This window comes from Chrysemys picta, chromosome 1 (assembly GCF_011386835.1).
Source record: "Chrysemys picta bellii isolate R12L10 chromosome 1, ASM1138683v2, whole genome shotgun sequence".
NCBI lineage: Eukaryota > Metazoa > Chordata > Testudines > Emydidae > Chrysemys > Chrysemys picta.
The window spans coordinates 317549568-317566651 of NC_088791.1; positions in this window are offsets into that span (position 1 = coordinate 317549568).

Below are 17084 nucleotides of genomic sequence, written 5' to 3' on the forward strand. Positions count from 1 at the left end.
AACTGTCACACCGAAGCCTGGCCAGTCTGAAACTGGTTTTCAAAACCTCTCTGATACACAGCGCACCTTGCTGTGCTCTTCTAATCGCCCTGGTGTCTGGTTGCTCAAAATCGGATGCCAGGCAATTTGCCTCAACCTCCCACCCCGCCATAAACATTTCCCCCTTATTCTCACAGATATTATGGAGCACACAGCAAGCAGCAATAACAATGGGAATGTTGGTTGTGCTGAGGTCTGACCAACAACGCCAGTGAGCTTTTAAACATCCAAAGGCACATTCTACCACCATTCTGCACTTGCTCAGCCTATAGTTGAACTGCTCCTTACTACTGCCCAGGCTTCATGAACGGATCCCCCAAGCTCGTCGCTGGGGAGCAGGAGAGCAGAGTTGCAGGGAAGTGATGGAGCCGTACACCATGCCCTGGAGGTTGCTAAGAGCCGGGCAGGGAAGACGTTCCCAGAACCCCTGGCCAAGCTACATGTCCGACGAGGACGGTTACCAGTCCTACTGCACCGTCTGCTGCCAGCAGCACCCAGGAAGACCAGTACGGATCCCCCAAGCTCGTCACTGGGGAGCAGGAGAGCAGAGTTGCAGTGGAAGCAGTGGATGACGACAGTTAGCAGTCCTACTGCACCATCTGCTTTGAAGGCAAGGAGCTGCTGCTGTGTAGCAATGCCAGCTGCTGCAAGTGCTTCTGTGTCGAATACTTGGAGGTCTGGGTAGGGCAAGGTACTTCGGCCAAGGCAAAAGAGCAAGAGCCCTGGAGCGGTTACATGTGTCAACCACAGAAGTGCTATGTAGTGTTACAGCGCCGACCGGACTGGAATGTACGTAAGGTGACCAGACAGCAAGTGTGAAAAATTGGGACAGGGGGTGGGGGGTAATAGGAGCCTATGTAAGAAAAAGTTTCAAAAATCAGGACTGTCCCTATAAAATCGGGACATCTGGTCACTCTAAAACGGCTGCAAGACTTCTTCACCAGTGACAAAGGACAGGAATATGATGCACCTAAAATCTAAAAAGGCCCGCACATTTCCCAGAGTCACTACCCTTGATAACAGAACGTCAATGATTGCATTGGCTACTTGGATCACAACAGCCCCCACAGTAGACTTGCCCACAACAGCAGTGGTGATGGTGAGCTGAGCGGGTTCCATGCTTGCCGTGGTATGGCGTCTGCACGGGTAAACCAGGAAAAAGGCGCAAAACAATTGTCTGCCGTTGCTTTCATGGAGGGAGAGGCGACTGGCGACATGTACCCAAAATCACACGCGACAATGTTTTTGCCCCATCAGGCATTGGGAGCTTAACCCAGAATTCCAATGGGCGGCGGAGACTGCGGAACCTGTGGGATAGGTACCCACAGTGCACCGCTCCGTAAATTGATGCTAGCCACGGTAGTGAGGACGCACTCCGCTGACTTAATGCACTTAGTGTGGACATATGCAATCGACTGTATAAAATCAATTTCTAAAAATCAACTTCTATAAAATCAACCTAATTTTGTAGTGTAAACATACCCTTTGTCTAGTTGCTCTTCAAAAAAAATTCTTTTTTGGCCTGCCTAATTATACTTTTACATGTGACTTGACAGAGTTTATGCTCCTTTCTATTTTCCTCAGTAGGATTTACTATCCAATTTTTAAAGGATGCTTTTTTGCCTCTAACCACTTTTTTATTTTATTGTTTAGCCACAGTGACACTTTTTTTGTTCCTCTTACTGTTGTTTTATTATTTAGGGTGTACATTTAGTTTGAGCCTCTACTGTGGCTTTTTTAAAAAGTTTCCATGCAGCTTGCAGGCATTTCAATTTTGTAACTGTACCTTTTAATTTCTGTTTATATTGTTATATGTAAAGTTGTGAACAGAAGCTGAAGTTATGACTAAAATGTGTGTTACCAGAGAAGTCTGGGGAGTGAGTAAACCAATTTCTTGAAGACAAAGGACAAGTTAACATCTCTAGCCAGGTGTCATCAAACTGTTGGATATTGACCCATTACAGGGGCAGTGGATCTCTAATATTTCAAGTGTCCAGGAGAGGACTGGATAGCTCAAAACACATATATTTGGGATTAGGAGTGTGTTGGAGCCACCTAGGTTTGCCAGGTGTGTGGTTTTCGATCAGAACACCCAGTCAAAAAGGGACCCTGGCAGCTCCAGTCAGCACCACTGTCAGGGCCGTTAAAAGTCTGGTTGGCACAGGGCTGGCAGGCTCCCTATCTGGCTCCGCACTGCCTCTGCCCCGAGTGCCAGCTCCACAGCTCCCATTGGCCGGGAACCGCGGCCAATGGGAGCTGTGGGGGCAGTGCCTATAGCCTGTCCGCGCCTCCGCCTAGGAGCCGAGGCACATGTTGCCGCTTTTGGGGAGCTGCCTGAGGTAAGCGCCGCCTGGAGCCCACACTTTGCACCTTCTCCTCCGCCCCAACCCACCACCCCAACCCTGAGCCCCCTCCCACACCCAACTCCCTCCTGGACCCCGCACCCCGAACCTCCTCCTGCACCCAAACCCCCTGCCCCAGCTCAGAACACCCTCCTCCACCCCAAATCCCTCATCCCCAGCCCCAACCCAGAGCTTGCACCTCCAGCCAGAGCCCTCACTCCCTCGTGCCTGAAACATTTGCCCCAGCCCAGAGCCCCCCCTGCACCCTGAACCCCTCATTTCTGGCCCCACCCCAGAGCCTGCATCCCCAGCTGGAGCCCTCACCCCCTCCCGCGCCCTAACCCCCTGAGTGAATGAGTGAGGGGGATGGGGGAGAGTGAGAAACAGAGGGAGGAGGGATGGGGTGAGCGGGGGGCAGGGCCTCGGAGAGGGGGTGGGGCGGGGCATCGGGGAAAGGGCAGGACAGGAGGCAGGGCAAGTGTGTTTGGTTTTGTGCGATTAGAAAGTTGACGACCCTAGAGCCACCCTGCAAGTAGTAACCAAGTCTGATGCCAGAGTGTGACTGGAAGGTGGCTGGCAGGCTGCAGCTATAGACATACGCTCAGGGTGTTACCTGCATGCTGGAGGACTGTCTGTGAGCAGCCCAGGTGGAAGCTACAGCATGACAGGTGGATGACACAACCTCTCACTAGTTTGGATTGCACCCTGGGATGTCATACCATCAAAATACTTTCTTCTGCCCACCAGCATAACCTTGTCTTGCTTGAGCTCAGTTCCAACCAGCTCTTTTTCAAACATGAGGTGATCTCATCCTAGCACTGGGCCATCTTAGTGGTAGTGGTATGATCAATTGCAATGCAGGATAAGTAGATCTGTGAGTCATCTGCGTAATACTATCAACTGAGTCCATGTCTTCTGATCAGTTCACCTAATGGCTGCATGTAGAGGTTGAATAGAACCAGAGAGGGAATTGATCCTTGCAAGACTCCACAATCTAGAGATCTAGTGGTGGAGGTGCAGTTTCCCATCACTGTGCGTTGTATACTCCTATAAAAACTAGAGAAGAGTAAGGAAACAACAGACAATGTGTTCCAAACTAGAGACTGAATATGTGTATGTGTGTGAAATTAGGGGAACGGTGGTGGAGCTTTCCTCATACATAGGAACAGAAGAATAATGGGTGAAACATCTTGAATCCCCAGAAGGCTCAGGTTATCATCATAGACCCCTTACGAAATTTGCAGCAGCTCAGACTCCACCACATTGAGACATAAATAGTAAATGAGACACTATGGGGAGGGTCACTATGAACAAATGGCTCAATGCATTGTCTGAACCATCGCTGCCTGCTAGGAGTGAGGAGAAATAATCTATATAATTTTTCAGAATTTAAGATTGTTTATTTTTTTTAATTCAATTTTTAGTCTCTGTAGTTGTTTAAATTACCTTTTAGTTGTGAATCCATGCAGTATTATCTAGCCAAGTCGGCAGACAGACTGCTCCATTGCTTCTGATGGAAGCTCATAGATGTCCAATATAGCAGCAGAGTGAAATTGAAATGTTTCTTTCACAGGTTCTATTTAGAACCCCATGAGCAACAGGTCAATTTTAGTCTGCTGTGACTACTTGGGAAATCTATAGGCAGCAGCAGAGACAGGCAGTGAAGTTACTCAGTGGGGAGAGGAGGATCCAAAAGTAACAATGACTATTAGAGAAGCTCTTCTTGGGTGGAAGAGAAAGATCCTTCTCTATTCAAGCAGCCAGAGGAGGCCCAAAGTGGACCAGGACACACATTACCTAGGGGCCAATGTTAAAGACTGAGCCCGTGAGCAGCGTTCAGGAACAGCACCTTAACAGGAGTCCTTTGTTGCCCCTTTTTGACCTGAGCAGCTAGTCAAAGTTCAGGGCCATGGGGAAGTTCCAGCTGGAAGTAGAAACTGATGGAGTCTGGTATTTTTTTTATGCAATCTTGCTTATTTACAAGGAATGTCCTGCTCCTCTAATTTCAGGAGGAACCAAAAACAAAAGGAATTTACAATCCCATGCCTCTTTAGCCAATAAGACCCAAAAGCGCTCTCTCTAGCTTTTCCCAGGATCACACTGTACTCAGAGGCTACTACTTGGCTATCTTGCTTTTTTACCTTTGCCTCTCTCTCTCCATTCTTGTCTATTCTCAGTTTCTCTGTATTCTCTCACACACCTGGTCACAATATACAATGGAAACTCCCCCGCCCCGTGAACTGGTGCTAGTTTCTGGGCAGATTTATTAGGCCTTCTTTAGATGTGGACCTTAAAGTGTTTCTTACAACTATCTTAAGTGAATGGCATATTCACACATCAGTTTGAACAAGGTTTTAACTCAACCCATAACAAGGGTTCAGCGAGCGCATAACATCTCCCTACCCTCCACACTTGGAGTTTGGGGTGGTAGGAAGGTGAGGCAGGCTGACTTTGCTCTTGACCTCAGTGGAGCTCATCTTATCTTTCTGGCTAGTAAATTCCATTATGTGGCTAATGGGTAGCTGCTAATTTTTTCCTAAAAGGTGACTTGCAAATGGAAAAATAAAAAGGGCTGGTCTCCTTTTTTTCTGTTTATAATGCATGAAGAAGTCCTAAAACGTTTGGTCAAAAAATTCTGAGTGTTTATGAGTTTATTTTATTTTCTTCAGCTTTTTTTTTTACATCAGTAAATCAGAGGTGGATTAGGGATTTGTGGGGCCCTGGGCCAGAGCAAGTGGAGGGCCCCTTCCCCATCCCTTCCACCTGCATTCCCTTCCCCCACAACGCTCCTGCCGGGGAAATGGGGTTGGGGCATGGGGGCTTGCCCCACACCACCACTGCGCCCAGCATTCCTGGCAGGGAATGAGGTCCGAGTGTGGGGGCATCCATTTTTCCGGGGCCCGGCGATTGGTCCCTGAGCACAGGCCCTGTTGGCCCAGTGGCTAATCTACCACTGGTCTTGGCTACCCTGAAAGATGCAACAACGACTGAAGAGCTAGTGAAATTATGACATGTCAAGAGGCTGAAAGTTGAGCAGTTGAGAGGAGAAGACTCATTAATCAGAATTTTCAAAACTGTTTGTTTATTTTTGTGAGCACCTTTTAGGCTCCAGTAATCAATGATGTCTGGTATGTTATGCCTGAGACTTTCAGTATGTATGGCTGAAGGGGAAGGGATGCTGATATTTTATTTACAGTTCACCTTTAAAGGCATCCTGGATATCTGGCATTCAACATCAGCGGGACTAAACATCAGACACCACCTTGCCATTCATCTAGAAAATGGCACAGAAAATGACAATGCAGGATGTCCAAACTATGCCCAAATGACAGTCATCTTGACAACCTTCCAGGAAGCATCTAATTTGCACAAAACAAAAGAAGGCCACAATCACTCTTCTCTGTGATACAGAGGTGCATATAGAGACTACATGTCCTAGTACACGTCTTCTGCTTTTTGCTCTTAAAAAGCATGTAAAGAGATGACCTCATTTGAGTTTGTCCAACAGTTTCAGCAGAGTCTTGCATGCTGGAACCTGTAATCTTCATAGGCTGTACCTTTGTATTAAACACAAGGGCCAAGATTCTTTCTTAAATAGGTGCCTGAAGTTAGACACCTAAATCCATATTTAGGTACCTAAACAAATGGCCTGATTTTCAAAAGCACTGAATGTCCAGTGGCTCCCATTGACTGTTTTTGAAAACTTTGGCTAAAAGTAATAAGCAAAATAAGACTTGGCAGTGATACACCACTTTTCATACGTAGCTCTTGGAGGCCTCAATTCAGCATGGTACTTAAGTATGTGTGTAACTTTAAACATGTGAGTAATCTGTAGATTTGAATGGGACTGTTCATGTGCTTAAATTTACGCATAGGCTTAAGTACCTTACAAGGTGGATAAGAATCATTCCCTATTTTACAGCTAGCAAAACTAAGAACCCAAGAAGTTAAGTGCCTAAGATCAGATATCAATTACTTAGCAGAATCCGTTTCTCTGGAAACCCAGTCACCAACCCTATCAGCTGAATGACAAAGGCTGCATTGTTGCACTCTTTACTTTGTCTAACCCTGAAATAATATAAGCTTTTAGCACAAAAGCATTTAGTTAGGTGTTTTATGTATATATAAATCTGAACCACTAGAGGCCGTAACAGACCTGGATAAATTAGGATCATAGTAGTTAAAGGTAGAAAAAAGCCTTTAGACCAGCAAGTCTACTCATGCATGCAAGTCAAAGTCCCCTGAAGGAGGATATAGCTCCAATTCAGGAAAGCCCATAAGGATGGGTTTAACATTAAGCAAGTGTGTAAGTGCTCTTCTGAATCAGGTCCTAAATCAGATATGAAGATGATGGACAATTTGAACTAAAGTAGTTTACCTCAATTCCCACAGCTTCCATGGGAAGCTGTATTCACAAGTTTGAGGGCAGAATTTGTCCCTGTGGTAACAGCTGTTCCCAGGAAAGCCTACACACATTAGATCAGGATCCTAGTCTAATTCAGTGCATCTGTCACTTAGTTTTACACAAGATCTTGAACAAGATCGTTTGCTTGTGGACCTGTATCAGTATGTTTCCTGCAGTCAATAATCATAACAGAACTTTTCAAGCCAATTTAATACCTGATGTAACACCATGGTACACTAGAGATAAATTCAGCCTCCTGTCTTGTTAATTAAACTCTGGAAGATTTCTCAAGCAGAAGCTCTTGTTAAGACTGAAATGAAAATTATATAATCACTTAATCGTGCATCTGTGTAAAACTGTGTAAAAGCTACGTGTCCTTCAACAGCAAAAATGATCACAAATGCCTAGCAAGTGGAGATGAAAAAATAATTGGGCCAGATCTCCAGGTGGTGTAAATCAGTGTAACCTTCTTGACTTCAGTGCAGTTATGCTGTTATATACCTACTGTATTAGATCAACCAGTCTACCCACCTTCTAGTGCAGTGTATAATCCTCAGAGAGAAGATATTAAACTGACTTTACACCCAATCTTATCCCAAAGGCCATGATAAAGGTGATACGGCAGTGCTTATTTGGCTATGGCTCCCTACTGAAGTATTACATCAGCTCCACAGTAAACAGAGGATATCCATCCATATGCTAGCACCTCAGAATACAATTTTGCTTATCTGTGTAGCTAAGGCCAGGTCTACACTAAGAAGTTAGGTTGACCCAGCAGCATTGCTATGTGGTGTGAAAAATTCACATCCCTTAGTGAGGTAGTTAAGCCAACCTTATCAAGAGGAATGAACATTTATGTCCATTTTAGCTACACATACAGCATCCCTGGCTTTCACAAGTCAGTGTATGGGAATCTGTGGTTGTCCTTAATGTCCCCCAGAGTGGAGTGGTAGGGATGCGGCCCCTGCTGCCACATGGAATGTTGAGGGGGGGAGGGTCCTAGGGAGGTGCTAAAATGGAGTTCTCCATGGACTATAAAGGGAGATGAGCCCATGATTGCTGAATCTGTAGGTCCACAAGAGTCTGCAGTATCTGCATTTGCTGCTGGAGATGCCCCCATTATGTCCTGGTGCATCTCTCTCTTCTTTTTCTGCTGGGACTCATGGGTCTTTCTCCTCTACACTGTTTCCTTCTCCAGGCTGTCTGCAATGTTCACAGCACAGGCCCCGTGCTCACGGTTTGTTGCAGCACTGGCTTGCAGGATCTCATTCAACAAGTCATCCCGAGCCCTCTTCTTTCTCATCTGGCACAGGTGTTCTGCAGATACAACAGACAGCAAAACTTAAGATTGTGAACTCCCTTCCCTTGCTGCCCTAAAGTTTTACACAACATATGCTTATTGACACTTCTGCTTCAGAGTGCTTGTGCACAGGGCCACTCACAGGACCAACTGGTGAGTTTGGCCTGCCAGAGGTGAGGGAAATGAAGAAGGAATTGCTCAGTTGCATGAAACTACGAGCGTAGGGCAATGGCACTGAATACTGGCACCATTTTCAACAGGCAGTGGTGATTTTAGCTGAGGGTAACAAAGACATAGAGAGCACTGCTGCTTCTAGCCTCCCTAAGCCCTCTAGGCCTGTATGCTGCTAGCCTGTGTACTGCAATGGTGCCTGCCAAAGTCATCCCTGACTGGTATGGGAAATTGTCCTACCAAAGAGGAAGAAATAAGGCTACCATCCCTAGAAAACTTTGGTAAAGGTTTGGAGTGAACATGCATGAAAGTTTCATTGAGACCTCTCAGGAGGATTCAAGGCACATCCCTGTGTACATAAACAAACTGCTCTGCATGGGCCCACCCTTCCTCCCCATCTAACTGTACAGGGAAATGAAAAGCAGAGGACAATGGTCATAGGCATGCGCACAGGGTGTGCCCCGGCACACCCTAATGCCCTCTCAGAAGCGGCCGGCACGGCACCATGTCCCTGGGGCTGGGGGAAGGGTTGCTTCAGGCACCGCCCCCCGCATCTCCCATTGGCCAGGAACGGGGAACTGCAGCCAATGGAAGCTTCAGGGGAGGTACCTGGAGGCGTGGCAAGGGCAGCGTGCAGAGCCCTGTGCCACCCTCTCCCCCCCCCCCCTTCCCTCAGAGCTGTGCGGGGATGTGGTGAGCAGCGTAGGGCCAGAGCAGGGGGTGAGCCCGGCCCACAGGACCCCCCCCGGAGCCCGGCTGCGAGCTCAGCTCCCCGGCGCTGTTCAGGGGCTCCGGCCCAGCTCCCTCAGCCTTGAATCCAGCTCCAGGAGCAGCCCGGCCCCACTGCGATCTGCCCCGGCTGCCTCTGCCTGGCCTGGCCCCAAGCGCCCAGCCCAGCCCTCTCTGCCCGGTCCCCGAGCCTTCCCGCCGGGATGGGGGAGCCCAGATCCCCAGCCCGGGGCCCACCTGCAAACAGCCTACCCTCCTGCCCCCCACCCCCTGCCCTGAGCCCCCTCCTGCCCCCTGGCCCCCCAACCTCCTGCCCTGAGCCCCCTCCTGCACTCTGCACTCTCCTGCACCCTGAGCCCCCGCCGCACCCTGCACCCCTCCTGCACCCCAACCCCCTTCCCTGAGCCCCCCATACACCCCACACCCTTCCTCTGCCCCAATCCCTTGCCCTGAGTCCCTTCCTGCACACCGCACCCCCATACACACTCCAACCTTTATGATGTTTGCCTTTAAAAAAAATAATTCCCTAGGTGCACACCCTTAATTAAATGTTCTGCGCACGCCTATGACAATGGTACCTCTTCTAGTGTGAATAATGCAAAGTTGATAGCTCTGTCCTGCTAAGTTGGGGGCGCCATTGTAATGGGAAACAAATTTACACACTTGCCTAAGAATCCTTCCCTGGCATTTGACTTGCCTGTGCTCAGCTGCCAGGACTCTCACACTGCTGTGGAGCCTTAAACAGATCCTCACTCGTGGCATAGCTGGACACCACATATCCCCCAACCACTTTCCTCCTCGTCCTCGCCATTCAGGCCAGGGTCCCCTGGCTTGGGTTCCTTGGAGGTGTCCATGGTGGTGGAGGGTGGGGATCTCTGCCAAGTATGGCATGCAGCTCTTTGTAAAAGCAACAGGTCTGCGGCTTGGCACCAGATTGACTGTTGGCCTCCCTGCCCTTCTGATATGCCTGATGCAGTTCCTTCGCTTTCATGCGGCACTGTGGCTGGTCCCTGTCGCACCCCTTCTCCTACATCCCCAGTGCAATCTGCTCGTAGATGTCGACATTCCTGTGGCTGGTCTGTAACTGTGCTTGCACAGCCTCTTCTCCCCCTGGCCCAGGAGATACAATATCTCCTGTCTACTCCAAATCAGAGCATGTAGGCAGCTGGGCAATTGCACACAACGATGGAGAGCTGCTAGGTGTGCTCACCAAGCGGGACAATCAGGAAAAGGCATTTCAAAAATTCACAGGGCTTTAAAGGGGAGTGGGGGCTCCCAATCTACGTTACCCCTGGGCAGTAGAGTTCACAATTGAGACCGGAGCAGTTGGTGTTGAGCATTGTGGGACAGCTGCTGGAGTCAACATAGGTAATGCAGTGTCTACATTCCTGCTGTTGTCTACACTCAATGCCGCTTGAGGAGGTAGTGTTACTGTCAGTGTAACGGGGCACTTACAGTGATGGGAGACAAATTTAAGTATAGATACATGCACAAGTAGCTCGACACAAGATGGCTTACCTTGACCTAACTTTGTAGTGTAGAACAGGCCTAAAGAACATAGGAAGAAATTTTCTGTCATCTAAGCTGCCTTTTCATATGTGTGATGCCAAGTGGCCTAACTGTGGGAGCTTCTGATTTTGGATACCAATGTTAGACAACTAAGGCCTGATTTTTAGAAGTCCTGAGCACCTCCGACTTCATTTGAAGTCAACGGAAACCCAGCACCTCTTGAAAATCAGGCCTGAATTGTTTAATAGTCAGCTCCCAAAAACTGAAAAACCTCACATTAAAAGCAGTTTTTGAAATCTGAACCTAAACATCTCCATCGAGACTCCCATCAGATTAGTGTCCCTGTGCTTCACCTCATTCAGCATTGCTTTAAATCCTCTTCGCATCTGCAGTCCTCTTCAGAAAACATTTTTGATCTACATCCTGATTCAAAACCAACTGAAGTCAACTGGAATCTTTCCATTGACATCAATGTTCAGTCTTTGGATCAGGCCCCTAATCTATTTTTATTCTGTAATCTAAAGTATTAGGGTTCCCCTAGTACCTTTAATGCAGCTTACAACTGTACATGTTTGATAATTGTCCAAATCAAACAGAAGCCCTGAAGAACGCCACAGAGACCACATTTACTCTAGGATGTGCAGATTTTATTTACAAAGGAACTCTTGCTCTTCTGGGGTATTAGCCTTCAGAAAGGAAACAAATATGCCTAACCAACATTTTTTCTACTTTAAGGGCCTCTCACATATACTGTAAATGAGGATCAGAGGGGTAGCCGTGTTAGTCTGAATCTGTAAAAAGTAACAGAGGGTCCTGCGGCACCTTTAAGACTAACAGAAGTATAAGCTTTCGTGGGTAAGAGCCTCACTTCTTCAGATGCGAAGAAGCGAGGCTCTTACCCACGAAAGCTTATGCTCCCAATACTTCTGTTAGTCTTAAAGGTGCCACAGGACCCTCTGTTGCTTTTTGTAAATGAGGAGAAACTCCTCTGAAGTCAACGGGCCAGATTAGGTTCTTATTTCCACTGGTGGAAATCCAGAGTAACTCCATTAAAGTCAATGGAAGTACACTGGTGTCAATCAGGAGTAACTGAAAGAATCTGAGTCATACTTGTGTAACAGTGATAATTTTCTTCCCACCGCCTGCCCTCCTGCCATTCTCTATCACTGTTGACAACATCACCATCCCCCCATCACTCAAGCCCACAACCTGGGAGTCACCTTTTATTCATCCCTTTCTCTTGCCCCCGAGATTTGGGGCATGTTCCAATCCAAGTGCTGTTGCTTCTTAATAATTCTAACCTTTACCTTCTTTTCCTTATATCCCCATTGTCAAAACGCTCATCCAAGCCCTCATCATCTGCCATCTGAATTATGTGTTATAAATTATGTGGTGAGGCACAGAAAAGAGCATGTGAAAGTAAAAAGCAGCAGAAAGGCCCCAGAGGCAGCAGACTACACAATCCTGTTAGTGTAGAGAAGGTCCACAGACCCAAGAGCCCTCCATGATAGCATATGCACATTTTAAACAGTTGGCGGACTACTGTTATGTTTTTAAACAGCACTAGAGCTTGCTTTCCCCTCCCCGGCCCCCCAGTGCTTAATTTGTGCCAGGGCTGATACCCAGCTATTCTAGACTTGGTAGTTCATAGCCCCGACACCTCCGGGTTTGCTGCATCAGCTATGCATGTAAAAAAATTGCTTCAGCCCCAGCACCTCTTTCATTACAAATTGAGCACTGTTCCCCCCTAGATATCCACAAGTCTCCCTCTGACCACAAGCCCATCCAGCAGTCCTTTGAGAATTGACACTTACATCTAAAAGAGCAAAATGCAAAGGGAATGAATGGTGATAGCTATTTCAAATGAGAAAAAAATATAACAGCTGTATGTGTCACTTTTCTTCAGACTAGGGTTGCCAGGTGCCCGGTTTTCAACCGGAACGCCCGGTCGAAAAGGGACCCTGGCGGCTCCAGTCGGCACTGCTGACCGGACCATTAAAAGTTCAGTCAGTGGCGCAGTGGGGGCCCAGGGCTAAAGCAGGCTCCCTGCCTGCCTTAGCTCCGTGCGGCTCCCGGAAGTGGCAGTGAGGTCCTAACAGCCCCTAGGTGCATGGGTGGCCAGGGATGCTCTGCGCACTGCCGTCACACCCAGAGGCGCCACCCCTGCAGCTCCCAATGGTCGCTGTTCCTGGCCAATAGGAACTGCAGGGGTGGGGCCTGCGGGCACGAGGGCGGTGCGCAGAGCCTCCCTGGCCACCCATACATCTAAGGGCTGAAGGGACCTGGCGGCCGCTTCCTGGGAGCTGCAGTAAACGCCACCTGGACCACAAACCACCTCCTGCACCTCAAGCCCCTGCCCCAGCCCAGAATCCCCTACCACACCCAAACTCCCTCCCAGAGCCCACACCTCCCCCCAACACCCTGCTCCAGCACTGAGCCCCCTCCTGCACCCTAAACCCCTCATCCCCAGTGTGACGTTGTGCAGTCTATATGGTTTTATAAAAACTTGATAATAAGTCAATATAATGTAACTGAGATAGTTTTAGAGAAAATACGGTAATAAGTGAATGTAACGTAACTGGGATCTGCTTCATGCAAAAGGTCTCTTGTAAGGTATCATTGCAAAGCTTATAATCTACTGAGTATGATCATCTGATTTGTATAAATGTACCACTCTTGTATGTAAAACTAGAAATATAAAATGTAACTCTGAGGGCCTATTGTAATTGTGTAAAGTGTGGACCATTAATGATGGTTTGGAATCTTGATGGCTCCCATTGTCTGCAGATGGCTGTATTTACCTGTGAGTCTTCCTGTATATGTGTGTGCTGGCAAGTGAGTAATGAAGTCTTGCAGTGACATGTGATCATGTCACCTGAACTGGAATCCATCTTTAACCTAGTGCTTTTCCAGTGGGGGGGGGGGGTGGAAACCCAGAGAGACAAAGAGGTCCCACCTTATGCAAAAGATATATAAATGGGGGAAGAGAACAGAGAGGGAGAGGAGCCATCATGAAGAATCCCCTAGCTACCACCTGAGCTGCAACAAGAGCTGTACCAGGGGAAAGAATTGTGCCCAGGCCTGGAAGGTGTCCAGTCTGAGAAAAAACTTACTGAAGCATCTCTGAGGGTGAGATTATCTGTATTCAGTTTGATTAGGCATAGATTTGTGCATTTTATTTTATTTTGCTTGGTGACTTACTTTGTTCTGTCTGTTACTACTTTGAACCACTTAAATCCTACTGTCTGTATTTAATAAAATCACTTTCTATTTAGTAATTTACTCAGAGTACGTATTAATACCTGGGGGAGCAAACAACTGTGCATATCTCTCTATCAGTGTTATAGAGGGCGAACAATTTATGAGTTTGCCCTGCATAAACTTTATGCAGGGTAAAACGGATTTATTTGGGTTTAGACCCCATTGGGAGTTGAGCATCTGAGTGCTAAAGACAAGCGCACTTCTGTGAGCTGTTTTCAGGTAAACCTGCAGCTTTGGGACAGGAGATTCAGACCCTGGATCTGTGTCTAGAACCAGACGGGGAGTGTCTGGCTCAGCAAGACAGGGTGCTGGAGTCCTGAGCTGACAGGGAAAGCAGAAGCAGGGGTAGTCTTTGCACATCGGGTGGCAGCTCCCAAGGGGGTTTCTGTGATCCAACCTGTCACACCCAGCCTCATCCCAGAGTCTGCACACCCAGCCAGAGTCCTCACGCTCCTGCACCCCAACTCCCTGGCCCAGCCTGGAGCCCTCATTTCTGACCTCACCCGGAGCCCGCACCCCCAGCCCAGAGCCCATACCCCCGCTGCATCCCAACCTCCTGCCCCAGCCCGGAGCCCTCTCCCACACCCCAAACCCCTCATTCCCGGCCCCACCCCAGAGCCCGCAACCCCAGTCAGAGCCCTTCCCTTCCCTCCCACACCCCAATCCCCTGCCCCAGCCCGGTGAAAGTGAGATGGGGTAGAGAAGAGCGAGCAACAGAGGGAGGGGGAATGGAGCGAGCAGGGCCGGGGCCTTGGAAAAGGGGCAGGGCAGGGGCAGGGCCTCAGGGTAGGGCAGGGGTGTTCGATTTTGTGCCATTAGAAAATTGGCAACCCTACTTCGGACCAGTCTGCATTACTCATTTCAGAATTCCATTATGCACAGTGGTAAGGGAGTAGCTCCCAACCATCCCTTCTGCCAGGTGTGTGTATTTTATGAGGATGTCAGATTGCTTTACCAACAATCAAATCTCTCAACAACTCTGTGAAGCCAGGCGGTATTATTATTCTCATTTCACAAGTTAAATGAAGCATGGAGCAATTAAGTTACCTAACCAAGACAGAACCAGGAATAGAAACCAGGAATCCTTCCTCCTAGTACATTCTTCTGAAAACAAAATAAATGCAAATCAGTTCCCCTTGTACTGCTAGGACACTGGCTGAAATCCTGGCCCCATTAAAGTTAATGTGAGTTTTGCCATTGACTTAATTGGAGACTGGATTTCACCCTCCCTGTTTTTCCTGCTACAGCTGTTCACATCACAAACACCTAAACCCCTGAAAGGAATGCAGCTCCATGTATCAAATCCAGTATTGTAAGAAACACAACGGCAGAGGAATGCAGTACTGTAAGGAATGCAGCACCTTGTAAGATGGTGCTGTGGGTTTTAGCAACATAAGGCAAAATAAACCAGAAATATGAATTCAAATCTCGTCAGATTAAGAAAACTTCTTATGAATGATTGTTGTTTGTTGCTATATTTGTTGAAGCTGCGTTTGTATGTTTGCTGTGCCGGCATTAGATAAGACAGAGTGAAGGACAGTCTTTGTCTGAAAGAGCTTAGAATCTGCAAGACAGAAGCAGAGAAGATATGACACACTGTAAGGGATTCATTTCAGTTTAAATTTAAGCAGGGGAAAGAGGCATTTCACGGGCCCCTTGCATTCCAAGTCATGTAGAAGAGAAGGAAAAGATACACATGCTCTAGTTTGCAAGTGTTCATAGATAATAAATTGTCAAAGCCTCAACCACAGATTTAAGAAGGAGATAGCACTAATGACAAAGGAAACTTGTAAAGCACCGTGCACATCTATGGCACAAGATAGATAATAATGAAGAATTTGTGCCTAAGGTGACAGCCAAAAGAATGGCCACTTCTTAAATCTATTCCAGTTTTAACTGTCTATTGAAAAGAAGCCACGGGCTTGCATGGTCACTGCCCCTGAGCAAAACTCAGGCACAGTTGAGACTAGCCAGTCCCAGCTCCCTGATTCTCAGTTGCCAGCTCTGGCATAATTTAAAGCTGCAAGGGAATATTTTTAACTTGAAACAAGATCTTTCCTCCCCATGACCCTTCTGTCCCAGACCCACCCTTCCCCATCTTTTGCTTCCCTTTGCATCAGTTCAGGGGGTTCCAGCACAGGAGGAAGTGGAGTTGGGCGGCAGAATTGACACAGGAGGTGGCTCTGCCAATTTTGTATTGGCAGAGATTCCCTTTACAGAGGGAGATTTCCAGTGCAAATCTACAGCCTTTTCAGTTCACTTTGCCCCACATAAGCAGGGCAAAGTGAACTTGATGGACTGGAGAATCCAGCCTAATGTTAATCTGACAGGAAAGAAAAATGAAACCAGTTTTCTTAAGTCTCCTTTCAAAAACAAAACAGACCAAACCCACTGATTCATCTGCCTGATTCTCATCCTGGATAGTTCTTACTTTGCATTTGAGTTCTAACCCTTCCACCCCTCTCCCTGAAGTAAAATTAACAAGAAACTTCCTGTTTGTGGGTGCCTTTCATGATGAATCCAATTACTACAGTTTTTGAAATTAGCCAGGAAGGGGCTGAATGGGAAACAAGTGCCACAGAGAATATTGACTGTATTGGGGACATTGCTCAGAAGTTGAGCTCTACCCAAAAGAGTTCAACTGAACCATGTTTATAGCCAAGTATAGATAATACCTTTGGCCTTAGTCACTGTATTTTGTAGGTCCACAAAAAGTCCTTGCATGGAAGACAATCAGACTCCAGGTGACACCCCAACAATTTTCTGGGCCAACATTAGTGGTAGTAGCCTGCTTGGCTATATAAGAATTTGAACACCCTCTTAGTCCCTTTTAAACCCTTTTACTGTCAGACCTTGTCCAGAGTCTAGATCACATTAATGAGAACCATGTTTAAAACCAGCTCTTGCTACAAAGGCACTGGTAGCGTTCTTAACCCTGGGATAGACAGAGCCAAACTATATTTTTAAAGGTGTCATAGCCTATGCGCTATCTGCAATTATCACACCTATCAGTAAAACTACTGGGCAATGGAGTCTGGAATAATCTAGCTGTGTATTTACCTAGAGTTCGGCTGGTTGGTTCTAGGTGGAGTCCATGCCCAATTGTTTGTTTGTCAACATGACGATATGATACATAACAATTAAACACACACCACAGAGTCTTGGGCCTGGTCCACGCTAAGCCCCCAGTTCAAACTAAGATATGCAACTTCAGCTACGTGAATAATGTAGCTGAAGTCAAAGTATCTTAGTTCAAACTTAAAAGTACTTACCGCGGGTCCACACGCGGCAGGCAGGCAGGCTCCCCCGTCGACTCCGCCTACTCCTC